The 22,259-nt window shown below is 44.2% G+C and overlaps 1 protein-coding gene across 3 annotated transcripts in view; it reads left to right on the top strand.

Moving 5' to 3' along the window:
- Positions 1–22,259, top strand: part of LOC111973377 (transmembrane protein 108) — a 297,121-nt gene that overhangs the window by 16,858 nt on the left and 258,004 nt on the right. Inside the window, exon 1 of one of the 3 annotated variants that reach the window (XM_024000722.2) lies at positions 3,888–4,188. The exons of the other annotated variants lie outside the window; for them this stretch is intronic. The gene's annotated coding sequence lies outside the window, so the exon portion shown is untranslated. Of the gene's footprint in view, positions 1–3,887; positions 4,189–22,259 lie in introns of those variants that run through there. 3 annotated transcript variants of the gene reach the window in all.

Below are 22,259 nucleotides of genomic sequence, written 5' to 3'. Positions count from 1 at the left end.
GGTATTATCTCCCTCTTCTTCTCTTTCCATCTTTTACACACGCAAACACACACACTGCTCTGTTGTCCGCAGTGCTGCAGTCATCTCCTAGGGAAACTGTCACCACAGCAACTCTTAAAATAATATTGAGGAGGCTTGGCTCCATTCCTCCAACATCCCCTACCCCACTCACTCCGTTTTTCACTCTTTCGCTAATAATAGATCCTGCTGATCACCCCACCTCATTGTCAGCAGCACAACACCTCGCATGAGAGAGTAATAAAGAAAAGAGAGCGAGACTTGCGAGTTTCTCTCTGTGTGTGTGCTGCAGCCGCAAACTCTTCCCTGTGCCAAGCGTTTGACATTTAACTACCAAAGCCATAAACAGGGCCCTGGATTGTCATTGACATTAATTCTGTCTGGCACGGTCTCTCGCTGGGTGTGTTTTGTCTCCGTACCCTACTCAACCAAGATCAACCATCACGGCTCAGGACACATTCTAGTGCACACATTGTTGGGGCCCATCATTCACCAACAGAAGGTGTATTAGAGGAAATTCACCAAATCTTCACTCAATATAAGGGTTTTTGTTAACATTGTGAATATTATGACGTAAGTGTACAGGTGAACTTGCGCCGATGGGACACAATCGTCATTTGTTCAAAATATTCCCTCGGCCTTCCAAGTAGAACAGCAAGCGTATTATCACCTATCACCAAACAAGTAATGTTGTCACTTCATCATAAGCTAAAGATGGGGAATAATACACTTTGCACAAAGCGCTCCAGGTCTTCAACCAAGCTTCGCCTCCAGTCTAGCTCTGGACCGTTCCATGTTAATAAACGGTGCTGACTGTGTGTGTGTGTGTGATCGCTCATGTTGTTCCCGAGCCGCTGATCCTCCCGTCCACCACACTAACCATGCTGTTATGCTAGCTCCCTCCGTCACTGTTTACACATTCATGTATTCAGCCATGACTGATGGCATAGGCCAACCACCCCACTGGGCTTAGCTGTCAATTCAATGTCTATTCCACGTTGGTCGAATGTCATTTCATTGAAATGGCGTGGAAACAACGTTGATTCAACCAGTGTGTGCTCAGTGGGACAGCTCTCCGTCTTCTGGCAAATTAAACATCTGTCGGTCGTTTTTTTCCGCCTTGAAACCACTCCAAGAACACGCACTCTCTGAGCGCGGCGCCGGCAGAAGCGGCTTGTCCCAGGAGAGCAGGCTGGTGTTTGGTAATTAGCGTGCGGAGTGGTTGCATTGATTACTTCATTATTTCCCAGATAAGCATCTGTGTGAGGCAGTGAGGCAGTTGATTGATGCTTTGGGTTTGACAGTAATCCATGCTAAAGACCCTTATTATTATTATTATTATTATTAACACAGCTCTGTCGAGAACAGGGGGTTGGTGAACACCTAGCGGAAAGTTGTTTACCGCGAATAGGCTAGGCTACAGTAGCGAGGACTTTAGCCTGTCTCTTTTGATGAAGGATCCATCCGGTCCGCTTACACCATGGCTGAACTCAATTAGCCGGCTCTCAAAGAGCTTTGGCGTAATCACCCGACAGTCATGGCGACGATAACATCACCATTTAAAGCCTGAATCCCATTATAGCATAGGAGAATTCTCAGATAGGAACCTGGTTGGGAGGCATGAAAGGAAAGGGTTTGAAGGGTGCATTAAGTCTCAGAACCCCTATTGGTTAGTTAAGACAGTTCACTTCAAAGGACTTCACCTAAAGTAATTGGCGTGTTTGCCCATAGCTAGCTAAACCGGATGATACACACTGGACAACATCTTGTAATTGCTTGACTTTGAAATGAAAGTTTTCACGATGGATAATGGAACTAATGAGCAGTAAACAACATGTGCGTGCAAATAAGCCTCAAATAAACTTCTGAAATAGCATGGCGTCATGCTCACTTTAAAGAGATGCTCCGGAACTTTGGCGACTAGCAGGTATTTTCTAAAGCTCCCTCTTTGGGCAGGATGTGTCAATGTGTAGTTCATGCATGTATAATCTATGAGCAGAATTACTGTTTTACCAGCCACGAAATCTCTAGTTTGAAAACAACTTTTTTTCTGGAAGCTGTGCTGTGCCATTTTCCCGACATTTTTCCTCACGTGGGCCAGCCCCCTAGCAATTTGAGTTCGTGCCAATGACCTTCAGCCCCTCGCCATTCGAGTGACAGCTTGCAAGATGCACACACAGCAGAGCGAGAGAGAGCAATTGACGTGGTGCACATATCTGCACATGTGACATATTACTCACTTTTCAGGGGCCACTTTTGACTCGTGAACGCTACTTTCAGAACTACTGGCTAAAAAGTATACAAAAGTACCAGAGAATCTCTTTAACATGGCCAGGGAGCAGTTGAGATGAGGGACGATGAGGTTGAGATACGATCTGCAATGTTAATTGATAGGAAGTGCTCGTCGGATCCAGCCAAGTCATCTCTGCTGATACGCTCTAAAGGGCGTAATGAATTTCTAAAGTACACCACTGCAGACGCTTTGTGTCGCTTCAGGCACTGACAGACAGGTGAGGCCAATCACTACTAGGCATGTTCTGATTGAGAAATCACTGTGTGGTTTCACTCTGTGACACTCTGGGATTATTCATTTTCCAATAATCATGTTCCACCCTTGGGTTGTCTCTGGGCTGGGTTATAGCTTCTAATATGTCTGTCCTGAGCCCATCCAACAACTCTCATACTAGACTGAACTCTCAGTCAGAACCACATCTCTTCCAATAACCAACCTCTCTAGACAGAGTCCACACCCTATATGTCCTCATATCTGCTGTCTGTCAGGGCAGGTAAACCAACCCACAGGGACTGGCTCTTTTACTAGCTCCATTATGGCTTTGGCTGTCCTGTTCCAATTCCTTTTTCATCAACTTGTACACCCAGGGTTCTCCACAAAATGTCACTGCTTTAATCATGGGTATCCTTGAGTGGCTGTGGGAAAAGGTCACCTCTAGTTACCCAGCAGTAGATACGGCTTTGGGGGATATAAGACTCGTAGTCCTGCCAGTTCCAGCGTTAGTGAATTACTCTCAGTGGGTGTCAATCATGAACACCCACTGTTGGTCAAAGCACTCCACTCAGAACTCTGACCTATACCCCTCTGTGTGGGAAGTTTCAGAAGGATGAAGGACCAGTAGGATSTAAATATAGTACAATGCAACCACCAACCAGACAATGACACTGCTTCCATGAGTAAGGGATCGTCAGTCATCATTAAAATCCTCTCTTGTTCTCATACGCAGACTATCTAGCGTCTGCTTTTAACTGTCAGTCCTAATGATGGTGTAATTAACTAAGCTTACAGTGGCTGATTGTGTGCATGTTTGAAATATTGCGCTTCCCCGTGGATGTGGGTGGGAGTTTGTTGGAGTGCACCCTTGTGTATCACAGGAGGCTGCTGAGGGGAGGACAGCTCATAATAACGTCTGGAATGGAGAAAATGGAATGGCATAAAACGCATGGAAACCATGTATTTGATACCATTCCACTAATTTGGCTCCAGCCATTACCACAAGCACGTCCTCCCCAATTAAGGCACCACCAACCTCCTGTGGTGTGTGTGTGTATGTATGTGTTTGAGCACAGCGCCGAAGCCAGACACGCTTCCAGTCCCAGCCGCTTTCTTGGATTTAATCCGCCTCACTAATAGCGGGGGGATGGGAGAGGGGGGGAGAGGGAGAATAATACATCATCTCCCCAAGGATGCTGGTTCTCCCACTCGTTTTACAGCTGTTTCTGAGGGCTCCCTGTGTAGACACTCAAGGAAGCCCAGCACATTCCCCCCCTCACCATCCTTCCTCACTACCCTCTTCCTGCCATTGTCACCGTGACAAGCCTGGAATGCGTCAAGAGGTAAAATTAGATGTGTGTGTGCAGAGTATGGACCTTCCTGGACTGCATTTTTGCGTTACTGAGCTGTGCGTGCGTACGTTGTGTGCGTGCAGCCGTTAATGAAAGAAAAGAGGAGAGAGGAAATGTAGATGCATTGGAGAGAAGTTATTTCCTCGCAATGCAGGTTATTGTGTATCTCCATAGACCGGCTTGCTAAGGCTACCTCRTGGAAATACTTGGACTTTTCAGAAGGTTTTGTACTCTATCTTTACTGGACATTGGAGTGAGTCAAAGTTTCAGACATAAATAGAGATCATATCCAGATCAAATCTCTCCAAAAAGGTAAATACCATAGTTTATCGTTCTTGTTTCTCCAACCTTCTTGGATACCATGTTTTTTCACTCATACCAGTAATGTAGGCATATAAGAACATTAGTAACAAACATGGTTGCTGTATGTCTTCACAGAGGCGTTTAACTGAGCCTAATCTTTGTGTGCTGTGTGCCACTCCTGATGCCTTGTGAAAGAAGGCATTAGTCCATGAGACTGGTTTTGAGAGGACACACCCTTTGAGATAATGACATTTGCCATGTGTATGTCTAAACTAGAGGTCTTCACAGGTCCACCAATACAGGAATACCCGAGACCCGATCTGGGACATGAGCGGGTCCGGATCCAATATTCAAAATAATGTCACGAGTCTGGGCCGGATCATATATGATTATCATGGGTCTGAGTTGTTGTTATTTTAACTGACTTGTCTGGAAGAGCTCGTACAGATCCAAACATGACTACTGCAGTAGAGAGAGAGACATTACATTTTTTATGCTGCTGCTCTTGCTTTTCATGTAAATGGAGCGTGGCGCATGTAGCTTGTTGTTGGCCAATCATAAGTCATCAAAGCGGCAATAGGCTACAGTCATAGARCCTCGCTCTGTGTGTGGCAAAAGTTAGGAGATATCTAATCAATGGACGATGGAATTCAAAATACTGAATTAAAAGTTAAAGGAGAAGGATAGGCTACAACGACSAAGAGCCAACAGGTAGGCTGCTATTTTAATATTCTGAATGGAGTTGTTACTATTTGTAACTGTAGGATGAGAAAGAGCTGCATTGCAGCCTCAATTAGCCTAGCTACCTAACGTTAGTCTACTATAGTGCAAGTCGGCTTGTTGGTTGGTTGATGTCTCTCCCTCCTTGCTCACAGTACGGCCCCTCCCCCACCAGCAAGAGTGGCACCTCTCTTTCCCTCCTCTCGTGCTTTATCAGTGCCGATTTGAAATATTTTCAGCTGTTTCCATCACTCAGCTTGGACCGGGCCTGGATCTGACCARGTCTATTCGGAAAGGGTCTAGTTGTCCTCRGGTCCGTTTGTAACGGGTCCAACTTTTTTTATTTTATTACATGATGGCACTTTGTCATCAGTTTATCTGAGAGATTAATTCTGTTTGTCTTATTACGCCCACTCTATTGGTGTCCATGAGATCTTTTATGGAGAAACATCAAACGCAACCCAAGGAGAAGGCGTGACATACTTCACTTCTGTGGCCGCAGGATACAGCCCTAATGTATGATATTACACCATTACATTATTCATCTCTCATGCAGGTAGATGCCCTAAGGGCCACTAAAATTGCTTTAATTTTTATGCATGATACTTTATTATTACGTGAATGATGTAGACAAGCAGTAGGACTCTGTGTCCTCTCTCAAGCTTAGAGGAATTCTCATTGTGTGTCCCTCTTAAACTTTAATCTTTCCAACTCCCTAACCACTGTACTCTGCTGCATGACTCACCACTCCTTGAGGGATGTGCAAAAGGACCTCAGGGACTTAATTGGACCGACATGGCACTAACTTTCCTTAAAGGTTACCATTGGTAGCTCATAAAAACATCCAATTGACAAACACCTTGACAAACCTTCCTCCTCAATTACATGCTTTCAGATGCCTGTACTGCGGTTCTCGAGCATCAGTTTTCATTTTATTTTGTCGGGGGAAAGCGTTGTTTTTCCTTCTACTACCTCTCCCCATGTATCACGGCCGGCTGTGTCAGGCTCTATAGAACAGTGTGCAGCAACAGGGCAAGGTGCACCGGAGCAGGTTCACCAGGTAACTGCAATGCCCGCTGGGTTGTGGGGAGGATTGATAGTCGTTGACAGCTCCCCTGGCGTTGCAGTGCTAGCCGCTGCTGTGTCATCCTACACTACAGAATKGGCCGTGGGACGCTGGGCTGTTTGTCTCCATTTCAAATCACTGGTGAGGAGACGCATCTGATACTGCTGTGTCTCCGGGGCTAAAAATATCCCTGCRTTGTCTGACCAATCAGAGTTAAGAAAGGGTTGAACGGTGAGGTCTCGTTGGACAGGACATTGTCCCTCCCGTGGCKCTCTCTGACTAACCACTGTCTGTCCCCACAGCATGGAACTATGGGAGCTCAGCTGAATCTAAAACAGCTGAATCTGAGAGTTTTAATTSCCTCATTAATACGACCTCCAGAACATTTGTTTGACATTTTGTTTTTCTTTCAACCCCTCGTCTGCTTTAAAGTCAATTTTGAATGGTGAGCCAGCAAGTTTTACCATTACTTACAATACATTCCTTACTTTTCATTGTGCTAAACTCATTCCATGCTTTTAATTTTTTTATTTAACCTTTTATTTAACTAGGCAAGTCAGTTAAGAACAAATTCTTATTTACAATGACGGCCTACTCCGGCCAAACCCGGACGACGCTGGTCCAATTGTGCGCCGCCATATGGAACTCCCAATTGAACCTTGTACTAAAACATTGAGCACAGTAAAGTAGTTCCTAGCCTCCTACATGCTTGTTTGTGGTGTGGACCTTCCGTAATGTTCCCTTGCAGTTGGAGATTACTTTACCCGACTAGCGCCTGTTCCCAGAGCCTGTCAGACGGTGCACAGACACAGTGTGACCATAGGGGTTAGCGTCACACGCAGACGGAGACAGGGAGGAGTGACAGGTGTCAGGCCCCACTGCAGATTGATTGTCAGATCGGTCGAAGACACACACGTCCATRGTCTTACAGGATCCCCCTTTCCGTCACACACACATGCACGTACACACACACGCACATACACACACACGCACACACAAACACACCTATTGACGTGAGTCACACTGACACTCTCAGCCTGAAAAGGTCAGAAGAGGACATATGTTCCCTATTTAGAACATCCCTGTGAATCCATGCGTCTGGTATTGCCAGACAGTGTCAACTGCTCATTTCAAAGAGGATATTTCTTCGATGCTTTTGTGCTGTGATGTTAATGTCCCAGAAGTGTTGCATGTCCTAATATGATTATTTTTAAGCATTGCAACTGTACATGTCTGCTGATGATTGTTTCCCAGCATCAATACAAGTMGTTTCTGAAGTCAATGCAACAGAGAGTTAGGACATGGAAGGGATCAAGCTCGTCTAAGGAAAGATGAGAGAGGGAAAGAAGAGCGAGAGGGACGCAAGTAAATGAGGAGAGAAGACCAAGGGGACATGGGAGATAAAGGAGTGTAGGGCGGGTCAAGTTGTGTTTGAGGCTATGAGATGAGTTCGGAGGGCACAGCTATCGCAGCCTCTCCCACTCCCACAGTGGGCAATCAACAGACTAAAGCAGTCCACTGCAGGTACTGCATCACACACATCCCCGCCCACCCACTACGCAAAGAGCCAAGCTTGAGAAACACGGAACTGTATCGACTGACTACCTGCTCATGCGGTTAACCAAGCCTCAAATATCAACACTAGCGCAAGCTGAGCACCCGACACAGCACACAACACAGTCAGCCAACGGTTGCATACTAAATCACCCAAGTACAACACCTACAAAACCAAACCAATGTTTTATCAAGGAATTCAAAGTGCCAATCAAGCAGCTTTCACAGCTGAGTAGCCCCACCCACTAGACAGCAAGGCATTGGATGGATCAAGGGTAAAAGGCTACATGCTCGTTATCTGCTACTAAGGTCTCATTGATCTCCTAGTCCAATAATCAATGTGCTTCACTCAGGAGTGGCTGAGTTGACGTGTCTATCTGGCAGATCCAGCCAACAATTTTTAAACTGTAACGATTAGACGATGTTGATGTAAAGGGGGCTTGTCTTGAACTAGACTAGAGCTGAAACGTCTGCCCTTTGCGTCAGAAATTTGCACAAGGGACTCTGCTCTAATCTCATGTTGATGCATTTGTTAAATGACAGAGATCTTTAATCCTTGAGTTATTCTTCTAGATATTTGAATTATTTTCTCTCCTCTTTTCTCTCTGGAACTTTCTCATCTTTCACTTGGATGGGAGAAATGAAGTATATTAAATTATCAACACAATACTTCTCACTTCATCAGTAGGAGACAGATACAGCACGATCAATGGAAAAGCAGTAAAACGCAGTAAAAAAGGATCTTACAGTAACCACAGCACAGCATTCTCCTGGAAGATTTGGGATGCACCCTGTCTTGCCAGGCAATTCTGACAGGCAYCATCATCAGGCTTTGTGTAAAGTGTGGTGAATTTAGGTGTCAATCACAACCCACGCTCTCTGTTTTCCGGCTGTATTATTTTCTTAGTGATTGTGACAGGCGTAGCAGGACGTGACTGTTAATCAGCAGCACCACACAACACGGCAGCAGTCAATCATAKTATTACTGTCTGCAGGGTCACACAAGGACAGAGATATTTTTATATATTGAAACTTTATTTAAACCCTCCCCTAACCCGGACGACGCTGGGCCAAATGTGCGCCGCCCTATGGGACTCGCGATCACGGCCGGTTGTGATACAGCCTGGGATCAAACCCGGGTCTGTAGTGAGGCCTCCAGCACTGCGATGCAGTGCCTTAGACCGCTGTGCAACTCCGATAAGGTAGGATATAGATATAGAGAGGGGGGGGAGAGAGAGGAGAGGTTTACAACAGGGACGCTGCCAAAGAGAGACGAGCTGCATCCCAATATCTCTGTCTTCACTGCTCGTACCAATAACTCTAAAGGGACATAAGGCAAGTGTGACAGCTATGCAATGGCTAGATGTTAGGCATATCAGATTGATATAGGGCTAGCACTTTGAGTGTGTGTGTGTGTGTGTGATTTTTGTGCATGCGTGTGTGTGTGCACCCTTGAGCTATCCATCAGACAACCAGATCTGTCTTCAACCCACGTCAACTATATGTCCCAGTATTGGTGTTGACAGTTTGCCTGCAGACAGTTATAGGATTGTTTTCCATTCTGTGGCATGCAGTCAGTTAGTCTGTTATTTTGTTTGTTGCTGACCATAATACTATTTGAAGTCTATGCGAGCTGTACCTTTTGTCAATGATGAATCAGACCCATGTGCGCGCTCACACACACACACACATACACAAACAAATGCACACACAGGACCTTGGTCACAGCTGCTCTGATGAATGGTCTTCGTCCGGGGGCAGGCTTGGCTAGTGAGTAATGGGGACGATGGAGGTGTTGTTGGACTTCCYGTAACTCTCCTTTCTACTGCAGGCAGGTGCTGTAGTGGTTTTTACTGAGTGGAAGCACTCAAGTAAATGAGTAAGATACTCATTCCGGGTTGAGGTGTGTGTGTGTGTGAGAGAGGAACTGGCAGAGTCAGCCTGTGACGCACACACACACTAAACAGGTGCYCACTCACTATGCTGCTGCGCTCCATGTCACTCCTACACAAACTGCTATTGGCAGGTGTACAGTTGAAGTCGTAAGTTTACCAAATACATTTAAACTCAGTTTTTCACAATTCCTGACATTTAATCCTAGTAAAAATTACCTGTCTTGGGTCAGTTAGGATCACCACTTTATTTTAATAATGTGAAATGTCAGAATAATAATAGAGAGAATGATTTATTTCAGCTTTTATTTCTTTCATCACATTCCCAGTGGGTCAGGAGTTTACATGCAATGCCTTTAAAATTGAGTGTCTTTAAATTGTTTAACTTGGTCAAATGTTTCGGGTAGCCTTCCACAAGCTTCCCACAATAAGTGAGAAACATTCCTCCTGACAGAGCTGGTGTAACTGAGTCAGGTTTGTAGGCCTTTTTCAGTTCTGCCCACAATTTTCTATAGGATTGAGGTCAGAGCTTTGTGATGGCCACTCCAATACCTTGACTTTGTTGTCCTTAAGCCATTTTGCCACAACTTTGGAAGTACGCTTGGTCATTGTCCATTTGGAAGACCCATTTGCAACCAAGCTTTAACTTCCTGACTGATGTCTTGAGATGTTGCTTCAATATATCCACATAATTTTCCTCCCTTATGATGACGTCTATTTTGTGAAGTGCACCAGTCCCTCCTGCAGCAAACACCCGACACAGCATGATGCTGCAACCCCGTGCTTCACGGTTGGGATGGTGTTCTTCGGTTGCAAGCATCCCCCTTTTTCCTCCAACATACGATGGTCATTATGGCCAAGTGGTTCTGTTTTTGTTTCATCAGACCAGAGGACATTTCTACAAAAAGTATGATCTTTGTCCCCATGGCAGTTGCAAACCGTAGTCTGGCCTTTTTATGGTGTTTTTGGAGCAGTGGCTTCTTCCTTGCGGCCTTTCAGGTTATGTCGATATAGGACTCGTTTTACTGTGATATAGGTACTGTTGTCCTGTTTCCTCCAACATCTTCACAAGGTCCTTTGCTGTTGTTCTGGGATTGATTTTCACTTTTCGAACCAAAGTACGTTATCTGTAGGAACAATGCGTCTCCTTCCTGAGCGGTATGACGGCTGTGTCATCCCATGGTGTTTATACTTGCTTACTATTGTTTGTACAGTGGTACGTGGTACCTTCAGGCATTTGGAATTACTCCCAAGGATGAACCAGACTTGTGGAGTCTCCAATTTTTTTCTGAGGTCTTGGCAGATTCTTTTGATTTCCCATGTTGTCAAGCAAAGAGGCACTGAGTTTGAAGGTAGGCCTTGAAATACATCCACAGGTACACCTCCAATTGACTCAAATGATGTCAATTAGCCTATCAGAAGCTTCTAAAGCCATGACATCATTTTCTCTGGAAATTTTCCAAGCTACAATTTTCCAAACAATTGTTGGAAAAATTACTTGTGTCATGCACAAAGTAGATGTCTTAACCAACTTGCCAAAACTACAGTTTGTGAACAAGAAATTTGTGGAGTGGTTGAAAAACGAGTTTTAATGACTCCAACCTAAGTGTATGTAAACGTCCGACTTCAGCTGTATCATCCCTGCTGCTACACTGTTCKGCCTTGCATTACTGATGTTAACCTAGCTTCTAAACCAGAGATAAATGGGAATTGACATCCACAGCTCCGTGAACGTGGAAGAGGGTTGTACATGTAACGTAGACTCAGGGAGTCAGGAAGCAGGTGCAGTTGGAGAGTTTAATAGAAGATGAACAATAAGCAATACAGCAACAGGATTAGCATCGGGACCGGTGGGAAATAACAACAGACTGCAATATATATATATATATATATGGGGAGTAATCAGGAAGGTCCAGGTGTGCATGATGAGGCACAGGTGTGCATAATAAGGGTTGCCAGGACCAGTGTTTAGTAGACCGGCGACGTTGAGGGGGAGCGGGAGTAGACATGACAGTACGGTTGTATTTTATGCCAGTGGTGTGTCTCTTTTTGGTGATTAATGTTCTTGCAGAGGCATTTTGTGAACTAATTACTGTGTCCGTTACGATACTCTTCTTGTACAAATAGAACAGAATTGCTACTTACGAGCCACTTACTAGGGGACTATAGCAATGGTATAAATCAGCTGTTGCTACTCATTTCTATCCATTTACTCTAAAGGGTTTAGACTGGTTGTTGAGATGTACAGACAGACAGGGCGTCAGGCAGGCAGTGCAGTATGTGAGAATCCCCCATGATTATGTAAGTGGCAAGAGACTCAGGTAGCCAGACCAGTTAGTCAGTGAGGGTTGATAGGAAGTGATGATATGTCCCCACCTCCCGCCGCATCGGGGTGAATGGCATGCTGGGAGTCTAATGTCCTTTTAATGGCCTGGCATTTACTAGCTGGTTGGCGGGGGGAGTGGTGGGGAAGTGGTGGCAGGCTGCGCTGATTGATGACCCGTGCAGCCAGCGCCAACCGCCTSAAGCCTGCATGACATAGCAACCGCAACTCATCCTGCCATCAGGGCCATGGCCGATGACGTCGACAGCGTTCAATCACAGCACAGCACTGCCAGTGACTCAGCACCATAGCATCCTGCAGATACACATTTGGCGTGGTAGAGAGGAGSAATGGGATGCTGAAGAACCAAGCATTCCTTTCTATAGAGCTTGTGGTAAATACCTGGTGCTATTTCATCAGGGACCGTTATTGGAGCAAATCGATACTGTAGTAAACATTCAATTTGTTTTCGCTGGCTGGCTGGCCAATTAAGTGATCACAGCAGCAATCCAGTGGCACCATCAACCAATCGGCTACTCTGTGGTTGAGTCACTGCTTACTGGCTCTTAGCTATTGCTGTGGCACATGCTTGAAGAAGAAGTGTTATTTGTTTCATAATGGAATTGTTCATTGTAATCAGGCTCGTCATCTATTGCCGGGGGGGGATCAGCCTCAGCAGGGTTTTACGTGAATTCCTGTTATGAAAGCCCAACTACCCTTGGTCTGCTCAGGGCCGGAGAGCCAAAATACTCAGTGATTTTTCTCTCAGCTCCATGGCAAAATGGGCCCCAAATGCAGTAGTCCAGCCCTGGGTCTACTGTGAGGTCACTAAGAGCGCAAGGGCTGGGGGAGGAGGGGGGGGGGGGGGGGGGGGGGGGGGGGCTGAGACATCAGCACCTCTGAGTCATGGCCCTCTGAGACTCATCCTCCCCACAAACAGCAGCACAGGAAACACATGGAGAGAACGAGGCCCTGTGCGTCAGGAGGGAGGCCATGTTATCAGGAACTGTTTACTGATTCCCATCGAAGGGGGGAAAGAAACATCACTTTTCGCTGGTCCTCTGGGAGGATGGGGTGGAGATGGGCATCAGAGTCTTGTCGCAATCACATGGAACCCCTTGAGATCACGCCAATGAGGTCCACTGGAAATCCACTTTTCTAATCTAATGTAACCGGTCTGTTTCCAAAATGGCACCTATTTTATTTTCTACCCTATGGGTAGTGCACTATAGAGAGAGCGCACTATATAGTGAATAGGATGCCTTTTGGTACTTACACATTGTTTATCCTCTGGGGCTGCCTTGGTGGCCTTACTGAAAATGGACCTATTTCTACATTTAGAATTAGAATATTAAAATTGATTAAAATGATGGAGAAATGTGGTTTATGCAAAAGTAGTTAAATCTATCCTAGCAAACATGACACCCATTGGCCCCATGTGGGTATGCGGTGGCCAAGGTGGGCATGGGAAAGCCCACAGAAAGTTCACACCAAGCCCACACCAGCCCAAAAAGGGGCTAGCCAAGCACAGGTTTGCAATCCCACATCAGACCATCACGGRCTAGCCCACACCAAGCCAACACCAGCCCGACACGGGCGAGCTCACAACAAGCCCAACACAGGCTAGTCCACACCAATCCCACTCCAGCCCAACACAAGCTAGCCCACCACAGCCCAACACGGGCCAGCCCACACCGAGCCCAACAGGGGATAGCCAACAACAAGCCCAGCACAGGCTAGGCCATACCAAGCACAGCTAGTGGCGGGCACATTAGAATATTTGGAGGTGTGGTTTGCACCCAGTTCTTTTGGTGCAACAGTTATTGAGAGTGTAACTGTTTGGTGTAACTGTTCTGTTGTGTGATGCCCAATATATGYGTTTTAGTTTTTTGTTTGTTCTTTCTGATACAGTGTAACATGTTTAGAAAATTATGCAATCAATGCATTACATTTTAAATGTTATAAATTATAAATAAATTCTTATGAAATAGCAAATGCGCATCTGCCAATGTGGGCAGCCTAYATGGGGCAACCTACATCGTGACAATGTGCGCATGTTTGCTTTTCAGCTATCTGATAGAAAGTTAAGGAAACAAAAGTGATAAGTCCATGTAACACCTCCGGCGGCCATATTTTCTCTGATTTGTTTCTGTAATACTTTTTGACTGAGGTTTGACTCCATAAATCTGTGTAATGAATTCAGAAGCACGTCTCTCCTAATTTCTCTGTCTCATTTACCGACCGCCCTCACAGATAGACAGCTACTGCGTCCCAAGTGGCACCCTATTCCCTACATAGTGCACTACTTTTGACCGAACCCAATGGTCAAAAGTAGTGGACTACAGTATATAGGGAATAGAATAGGTTGCTATTTGGGACACACACAGTGTGTTCATTCAATGCACCTGTAACAAGCCGATAAACCTCTTGAGAACCATGTATTGGAGTGAGGAAAATATCAGCTCAACAGCTTCCATAAAAGCGTGGGATTAGGGCTTTGGGTCATCTGTGGGTTGTTGTCAGAGCACAACCCTGTCCACTCGTTCAGTGACTTCCTCACTCCCTCCCACCTCGCTCTCTTTACTCTCGTTATGGAAAGTGCAGCTTCATGTAAGCATATAGCCAGACCCTTAGACGCTAGACCCCTAAAGTAAAATAGAAGTTCAAAATGAAAAGGCATTGTTATCCTTGCGGGCTTGTACCCCGGGGGAGACGGATTGACAGGTTTATATTTCACTACCCCATCTCGAGCGACCTTGGCTGGGGCGTAAACTCTGTGCCCCCCTCCAGACTCACTATTCAGAGCTGCGTTCTCCAAGTAGCAGCAGCAAAGGCATTTTGGGGACCCAAAGGGCTGTCAACATGAGCCCAAACACAAAGACTGAGCTGCTAGGAGGAAGGGAATGGTTTCTGAAAGTCTTATTCTCTCAGTCCCAATGGTGAGTGCTTTATTTTGTCTTTCTCTTTTAGAAATTTGGGGGCTGTGTTTTTTTTTGTCTCTGATGGAGACCCGCGTTTGTCCTCGCCAAGGAGATTTGAATATATAATGTAGGCCTACTATTAGAGTTGCCATGGCAATGGCCACAGTCTCTCTCTCTCTGTGTGTGTGTGTGTGTGTTTGTGTGTGTGTCAATTGCCATGTAGCTGTTGATTTGTTATTCTCCTGTAAAAGGCTGGAATGTCATGGAGCTGCTAGCTGTCCAGAAAATACACAGATGGAGGGTATTCCAATACATTTTCATATAGAACTGATTTATAGGATCTTTGTGGGTCTACCTCTGTGTGGATTTGTGAATTATTCCCCATGTTTGCATCTTTGGATGGATGTATATTCTGTCTTATTATATCCTATAGAAGTGGGTATTTTGATTCTTCTTCTAAGCAACATATTTCAAATACATACCCTGACATAATGCTCTGTTTTAGGAGTATTGTTCCTTCCAGCTCCTGGACTTTAAGGACCATGACACGGCCTGCCATAACACATTATCTCTCTCTGACTCTGTGTCCAGCTGTAATCTGTGCAGTGGTCTGAGTGGCTTTACCCATGCTAGTAATTCTATTTCTATGACAGCTCCCAATGTATGAACAGCCTGATGCTTTCTTCTGTCTCAGCAAGTTAAATCCACAGCCTCTCCACTCTCTTTCTCTCTCTATGGACTAGAGTCATGATACGCCCCTGTTTTTTCTCTAATGAAAGGAATGCCACAATTGTACATCTCAAAAACACAGCCACTCAGCTAGCTGATCTTTTCAGGTGGTTGGAAAATACATCCAAATGCAAATATGACTGGTAGTAGGTTGGTTGAGTTGCAGCCTGCAGTAGAGGTCTTCAATAAAAGGCCACTCTAATAAAATGTGCAGTTTTGTCACACAACACAATGCCACAATGTCTCAAGATTTGAGGGAGTGTGCAATTGGCAGGCTGACTGCAGGAATGTCCACCAGAGCTGTTGCCAGATAATTTAATGTTCCTTTCAGAGAATTGAAAGTTCATTTCTTTACCATAAGCCACCTCCAATGTCGTTTTAGAGAATTTGGCAGTACGTTCAACTGGCCCCACATCCATAGACCGCGTGTATAAACGGTTTGCTGATGTCAACGTTGTGAACAGAGTGCCCCATGGTGGTGATGGGGTTATGGTATGGGCAGGCATAAGCTACGGACAACATACACAATTGCATTTTATTGATGGCAACTTGAATGCACAGAAATACCGTGACGAGATCCTGAGGCCAATTGTGAGGTCCATTTTTGTAAGGTATCTTTGACCAACAGATGCATATCTGTATTCCCAGTCATGTGAACTCCATAGATTAAGGCGTAATTCATTTATTTAAATTCACTGATTTCCTCATATGAACTGTAGCTCAATAAAATCTTWGAAATTGTTGCATGTTGCGTTTAATTTTTTGTTCAGTATTGTTGTAACTGTAGGATTAGAAAGKGCATRCACTGCAGCCTCAATTAGCCTAGCTAGCTAGCTTAACTAGCTTCTCCCGGTTTGATGCAGTCAAGACAGGTACTACGTAATCATATTTGGTGATAAATAACCTAGCTATAACAGCTATTAGTCTACTATAGCGCAAGTCAACTTGTCTGGTTGCTGTCTCTCGCTCCGGTCTCCCTGTGTCAGTCGCACAGCTAGAGCGTCACCTCTCTCCCTCCTCTCGAGCTTTACCAGCTCCAGTTAATAAAGCTGCTTCTTTTACTCGGATTAGACCTGGTCTGGATCTGACCAGGTCTATACGGAACGGGTCTAGTTCTCCACGGGTCCGTTTGGAGCGGGTTTCTATATTTAAAAAATGTATTTATGCATATCGGGTCCGGGTAGGAAAGCCCCATGTCCCTTTCGGAACAGGTCCAGCTTTTTGGACCCTTGAAGACCTCTAACCTGCAGCGTGCATATCTCCATCCAGTCTATTATAAAAGTGATTATATTTACAAGGAACAATAAATGATTAAATGGTCAATGCTGCTGTGCTTGTGTTGCTTATCCCTCTCCCTCTCATTGCATGATCACAAAGAAACACTGTTTGCGTCCCAAGTTGCACCCAATTCCCTTTTATAGTGCACTGCTTTTGACCAGGGCCCATAGGGTTCTAGCTCAGTACACTACAGGCCCTACTCTTCAATGTTTAGTGACCCATCATTGTTTTTACTGACCAGCCCAGGTAGTGAGTGCAGTGGACTGAATTTCATAGCTGCCTACCAGGAATTGAAGATAACAACTCAGAATCCTCACCAAAAAGAACTGAAATAGCTAATGAATTTGTCAAATTCTAACTCTATACTACAGCGGCACAATCATCTAAACATAGAGAAAATACAAACATACTTAGAAAAAATTGTGATAAAGTGATAAACAAAATGCTAAGTTAATCAAACCAATAACTGAAGAACTGACAGCTACTTAAAAAAAAAAGAGAGAGCAATGCCCAGGAAGTGAAGTATACACAMATTAATTCTATAAGGAATTCAAACAAGAAGTAGTACCTTTCTTATGTAAAGTTGGAAGCCCTCAACTGGGCTGTCGACAATAGAGAGTACGCACCAGCCTGGACCTCATCTATTATTACCGTTATCCATAAAGAAGGTAAAGATCCAGCAGAATGTGCATCGTATTGACCAATATCGTTACTGAACGACGACCAAAACTTGCTTCCATCAATTATTGCAAATATATTAAGTAATATAATGTCCAGCAGACTCCTGACGAAATATAAACAGCTTATGGTAGCTCTAGATACAGAGAGAACCTTTGACAGGGTGTCATGGTCAAAAAAGTTTTAAACTTGAACAGGTTGCTTGAACAGGTTGCAAATGATGTACGTAACACCAAATGCCAGAATAATGGTAAATGGTACATTATTGCGCTCTTTTGACCTTCTAAGGGGGACACGACAGGGAGATCCTCTAAGAAACCATCTGAAAATACAAGGTCTGCAGATCGGATAGGAAGAACACAAATTAGCAAACAACGTGAATCTCTATTTAACAATATACCTCAGTCAGTTCCCGCCTCGATGGATGAAATAAAACAAAACAGTGCTGTATCTGGGTACAGACTAAATACTGGGAAATCAGAAGCAGATAGTGTCAGGTTTTGGCCAAGACTGTTCGTATTTTGGTCACTAGATGTCCCCATTGCACCTTTTTTGTACCTTTTGTTTTTCTTGCTCTAATTATTGTTTGCACCTGTAGGTCATTCCCTTGTTAGTATTTAAACCCTGTGTGTTCCTCAGTTCCTTGCTCAGTGTTTGTAAGTTAGCACCCAGCCCCAGCCCAAGCCTTGTTTTATATAGATATTTCTCTTGTTGGATTTTCCAGAGGTTCTCTGGTTTAGTTCTTGTGTATTATTTGAGTAGTCTGTTGAGGTTTGTTTTTCCCTGCTGTTTTTTTTCTGTCACGACCCGGTGCGAGAAACAGTCACTAATAATCGTCAGAACCCAGAAGATGAGGCAGACACAGCAGTACTAGAGATGGTGGTTTAATTAAAGAACAAAATCTTCAGGCAAAGAAACTAAATCCACAATGTCCAAAAATAAAGCCAAGAGGCACAAAATGGAAATCCTCCAAAATACAAAAGAAACTCCACAAAGTGGTAAAAAAACAGCAGGGAAAAACAAACCTCAACAGACTACTCAAATAATACACAAGAACTAAACCAGAGAACCTCTGGAAAATCCAACAAGAGAAATATCTATATAAAACAAGGCTTGGGCTGGGGCTGGGTGCTAACTTACAAACACTGAGCAAGGAACTGAGGAACACACAGGGTTTAAATACTAACAAGGGAATGACCTACAGGTGCAAACAATAATTAGAGCAAGAAAAACAAAAGGTACAAAAAAGGTGCAATGGGGACATCTAGTGACCAAAATACGAACAGTCTTGGCCAAAACCTGACAGATAGAACATACCTGTATAAATTACACCATAAAGGTCACCAAAACAAAACTTATCCAAACAGACATTATCCACCTGCGAGAAATTGGAATGGACGCCGACCTTAAACCAAGTACAGTATAATTGATAATACATTTAAAAAATGGGCTGATAAAGGACTGACCAGGTACCACCAGATGTTCACCGACAAGGTGATAGATGCATCTGAGAATCTATTAAAGATATAACCTCCAGAACTTTTTTACAATTACTTATTATAATAATAAATTACATTTGTAAAGCACTTTTCATTATACAAGAATAATCTCAAAGTGCATAAAATAGAAACATAAACTTTCTAATAATTATGAACCATGGGATGGATGTAACGCTCACCCCTACTGAGCTACAACTGATTCTGGGAGGGAGAGAGCAGAAAGCCAGAAAAGCTGAGATTTGACATGAGGGGAAGAAGAACAGAAGGGGAGATCTGAATTACTCCACAGCCACCAGACGATCATAAAGCCAGCCCCACACACTACCAACGTCAGCACCTTCACCGCCGAACAGCATCGGCAGAGCCAGAGACGGGGCCATGGGAAGTACCAGAGGGAGTGATCGAAGGATGGGCCATCCAACATGAACTTCCTTCAACCCTCTCATTTGACTTACTGCTGGAGGTCAATAAGGGGGGGTGAGTCCAATATGGACCAGATATAACCGCTTAAGGAGTGGTTGAACAAGGGGAATTAAGCAGATGTAACCGGTTTTAAGGGAGTAGTGTGTAATGGAGGCTTGACAGTATATGAGTCATTGTTTGCGGGTTAAAGAGGGTTCTCTTTTACCATATCCTCAATTCATGGGGTTGCATTCCCTTTAGACCCGGAGGTCTGTCTACTGGGCAACTTTACTAACACCAATCTTAGGCAAAGCCATGCTATAAAGCTAACAGAAATATTGCTAGCGATTGCCAAGAAATGTATCGCCTTGAAATGGAAATTGGATTCCCCCCTGCCAGTTGCAATGTGGCTATCAGAAGTTAATAGTTGTATCCCACTGGAGAAAATTACTTACCGCTTGAGGAATAAGTTAAATACATTTTACAGAATTTGGCAACCTTTTATTGACTATATGGAGAATCTCCCCCCACATCACATTGAATGAATCTCTATATTATCCTTATATAATGTTTCACACGTAATGTATAATATGTAGCCTACGGCAGGTGACCATATGATCCAATGTCTCATTATAATTTTTTTTACTGTATGTTGGTATATATAATTATGATTTGTTTGATTTTTACTTTCTCTGTTACGCTCATCTGTTACTGTCACTTTGTCCTATTGTTGTCTAATATCTTTTCACGTTTGTCTTGAATGTTGTTAATTGGAAAATGCAAAAATAAAATATAAAAAAAAAAAAAAGAGGGTTCTCTTTTTGGGGTATTTAGCAGTTTTTTTACTGCTGTTTTTAAGTTCCACTTTTTGGAACATTTTTGTAATGGTTGGAGTTTTACTTTTTCTGAATTCTTCTAGACATCGGTTAGAGGTAAGCCTCGGTTCGTTACACCCAGGGGTCATAGGGTCATATAATTGTGTTGGGTTTCAAGGTTGGGAGCTAGGGTATTCATAGGATAGTAGACTCATTGTAAAGGGTTTTTGCAGTGGATTTCCGTGTGGGGTCCATGCTTGGGGTGTCTATAGAATGTTGGACTAAGGCTGACACGGTGGCTATACATCTCGTCTCGTGGGAGACTAGGCCCTATTGCGGTGAGTAATTCCAGGTCCACTGGTGAAGGGTTTGTGCCGCACACCCGTGGGTGTGAAACAAATACTTATCTAATAATAACAGTTGCAGAGCGAAGAAAGTATACTCACCACTGAAGTTCCCCTGGTCTTACAACCCTAGGTGAGCCTGATGGATTACGGGTCGCCCTACCCCTGAGCTGGACGTCCTGCTGAGTGGTTTTTGGAAAAGTTTTCTCCCACCCCAGCTGTCAGCCGCCGAGTGCTAAGCCGGCGGCGCGGTTGGTATCAGCAGGTCGCTGGAAGGGCAACGCCCGTTGGTAATAGTCTTAAAGCAGGGGTAATCTAGTCTAGCTCATTAATCTCAAGGGAGAGGTGCGAGTTGGGCAAGACATTTTTGGTGTCCTTGGGTGGGTGGGCACCAGAGACACAAATGCGCGATGGTGTCGATGGGAAAATATCTTGTTGAACCCACAGTTACAGTTTGTGTATGGTGATGGAAGCAGGCTAAGAAGGCATAGGAGCCTGAGAGAGTGGGAACTGTACACTGATGGCTCCTAAAGGGGAACCGATACAGGGGCCTATTGGGCCTACGTATTAAAGTGTCAAGGGAAAACGGTGACGCAAAGGCAAGGTACCACCATTGGCTCAGCCGGGGCACGCGAGGTAGGAGCGATACTGGAAGGACTGTTGGAGGCATGGAAGGGTAGGATAAAGCGGTTGCGCTAATAATGGATAGTGATTACTGAGGAAATGCATCATCAAGTGAAGTTAGGAGGCTGCAGCATGCACAGAACAAAGCAGCAAGGATTGTTTTAAGGTGGAGATATGGTTCTTCTGTTGCGGTCATGCGCAGTGTTCTTGGTTGGTCATCAATCGACAAGATAATTGAAAAAAACATGCTTATTTTATTTCATAATATACATCATTTAAAACGGCCAAGTTCTATTCACAACGGTATTCAGATGGTAAGAGACAGACATTCCGTAAATACTAGGAATAGATTGTCCACCATCTATGTGTTATCCAGACAGAAAAGAGAAATAGGCAAAATAACTTTTCGATTTAGAGCAATAAAAAAAATGGAATAATTTAACTGAGCAAACTAGAAACCTTTCAATATATAAATTTAAACATTATTTTAAAACGATTTAAATATAATACATAAAAATGTTGTGGGACTATAGTAGATGAAGAATCAATATTTTTTAGATTGAGTATTTATTGGGTCATTATGTTAGTATATTATGTATGTTTGTAATAGTGTGTTATATGTGAAAATGTGTTCGTATTATAAATTGTATTTTAATGTTTAAGGACGCTTGGAAGATTAGTCCAGATGGGGACTAAAAGAGATCCAAATAAAATTACTGTAATGAAGGTGGTAAGGGTGAAGAAGTGACCCACAAATTAGTGGTGTAATTGTTGTTGGAGTAAGCAGCTGCTAAGGATGGGAGGAGTACTAAACGACAGGGAACGTGTTAATAGAGGCACTCCGGCTAGGGACCTCAACTCTCGCCCGTTCCAGTCCCTCGAGAGGTCTAAACCGGTGTGCTCTCTGTTTGTAGGGCAGGAGATCTGGGTGAAGACCTTATGGCAGTGAAAACTGGAGCACCGCCTCCCTGCTCCGGGGTGGCCAATGTGCATGGAATCGTAGTGTTGAGACGAGGGTATACCCAAGCATGGTTTGGTAGAGGGTTGGGGCATAGAATGTATTGATATCCAGGGATAAGGAAGTGATCAGGTGGGGTCCTTTGGCTGTCGGGGAATGTTCCGTTTGCCTGGAATATACCCTGCCCAAGGTGTGGTAAGGACCAGGGAATAAGAGGCCTCCAGTCATGCCTGTGGAGCGCGATGTGGCCTATGGGCTAGATGGGGTTCCACGAGAC

This window comes from Salvelinus sp. IW2-2015, linkage group LG14, assembly GCF_002910315.2.
Source record: "Salvelinus sp. IW2-2015 linkage group LG14, ASM291031v2, whole genome shotgun sequence".
In the NCBI taxonomy this organism is placed as follows: domain Eukaryota; kingdom Metazoa; phylum Chordata; class Actinopteri; order Salmoniformes; family Salmonidae; genus Salvelinus; species Salvelinus sp. IW2-2015.
The sequence above is the reverse complement of the archived record's forward strand: the minus strand, read 5'-3'. Positions and strand labels throughout refer to the sequence as shown.